The following is a 1,566-nucleotide window of genomic DNA, read 5'->3' as shown; positions in this document are numbered from 1 at the left end:
GCTGCGAAAACTGTTGTGGCATTGACTAATGCACCACAGTACAGGGGAATGCCAGTTCTACGGTACTGGTTAAGTACGCTTGACTATCACATTACAAACAAAAAATGGTACGGCCCAAAATCGGAAATACCAGCAAAATTCTACAAAACAGTCATTATTACAAAAAAAGCAATAGAGGACATCTTTCCGGAGACCCCCATTGAAGAAATCAAACCCATAGACGCAAGCACTGCCATGGCCTTTAGAGAGCTGAAATCCGAAGACCTGGACAAAACCAGTACCCAAAAATGGAAGTTTTGGAACGCTACAAATCTCCCACATGATATGCATGACTTCGAATGGAAAAGAAGATGGGGTGTCTTACCCACAAAAGCACGCCTGGCCAAATTCGGAATCACTCAGACGGACCGATGTCCCAATTGTGCTGCGCCGGAAACTCAACAACATGTATACAAAGGCTGCCCCCCTGCCAAAATAATCTGGAGATTGGCTTCTATCCATTTCAAAACAAAATTAGGTAAACCATATAGGAACAAAAACAACTTTGAAAAATTGTTGACAATAGTAATTATGTTTTGTTTATGGAAAAGACGGGGAAAAGCAGAAATAACCCGAAAACCACAAAAAGCCGCGTATCCTGTATTGAAGAAAATAAGGACTGTAATGTGCAAATTCTTAAACCACGAACTTGAAAGTAACGGCATGGAAGAATTTCTAAAAAAATGGCACACAAGATTCTGGTTAGTAAGGAAAGACGAGGTGAGAATTGCCATCGTCGGTTACTGATCTTTGAGCCTTTAATGGCTCAACTATCTCAATGGCTCCAACCTAGCAATTGTATAATTCTACTACATAGGATTTGACAAGTTTGATTGTAATACATTGTATAGTCCACGTTGACATTGTACCTATTGTACCCACTACATTTCATGTATTCATAGGAATCTCCGTGTATGCATATTTACATATCTTTTTGTGAATTATCCTTGTATTGTAGCAACTGGATATGTACTTGTTTGTATAGAGCAATCTGATCTGTACTGAAGCATATATGTTTTGTGACATCAAAATGAATCATGTATACAAGAAAATAAAACTTCTCTTTGTGTAGTATCTGTTCTTATCAGCTTAATATCTGATACGGGTTCTATGTGGACCCACGATATTAAACCTATTTTTGGAAGTTGGCGGAGTGCTTGAAGCCTGCTTCACCTCCGCCGCAGGTGGGCCCGGTATGGCACTACCTCCGGGATCGGCCCCCGCTCACTTCGGTGAGACTTCATTCAATCAAAAAGAAGAACACAAGCTCGAAGCGAGCACTGACTTCACACGCACCATTCCTATACCATACGCAACGACGCCGGTTCGCGGACCACGAGAGTAATTAAACGGCCACTCCACCTGTGTGTCGCGTCGCACTTCTTGCCGCGCAAATGGGACAGCCGCACCAGCAAATTTCTTATTACGGCCTTCGAGAAAAATAAATGACAGCAAAAGAAAGAACCAGGAGGGAGAATCGGCAAATTATATGTCAAAGAAATAGGATTGTTATTTATCCGATGTTTC

The 1,566-nt window shown here is 41.5% G+C and overlaps 1 pseudogene; it reads left to right on the top strand.

Moving 5' to 3' along the window:
• The first annotated feature begins 1,092 nt into the window (after positions 1 to 1,092).
• LOC142567857 (U2 spliceosomal RNA) lies at positions 1,093 to 1,266 on the top strand (annotated as a pseudogene).
• The last annotated feature ends 300 nt before the right edge of the window (positions 1,267 to 1,566 follow it).

Source organism: Dermacentor variabilis, unplaced genomic scaffold, assembly GCF_050947875.1.
Source record: "Dermacentor variabilis isolate Ectoservices unplaced genomic scaffold, ASM5094787v1 scaffold_14, whole genome shotgun sequence".
NCBI lineage: Eukaryota > Metazoa > Arthropoda > Arachnida > Ixodida > Ixodidae > Dermacentor > Dermacentor variabilis.
The sequence above is the reverse complement of the archived record's forward strand: the minus strand, read 5'-3'. Positions and strand labels throughout refer to the sequence as shown.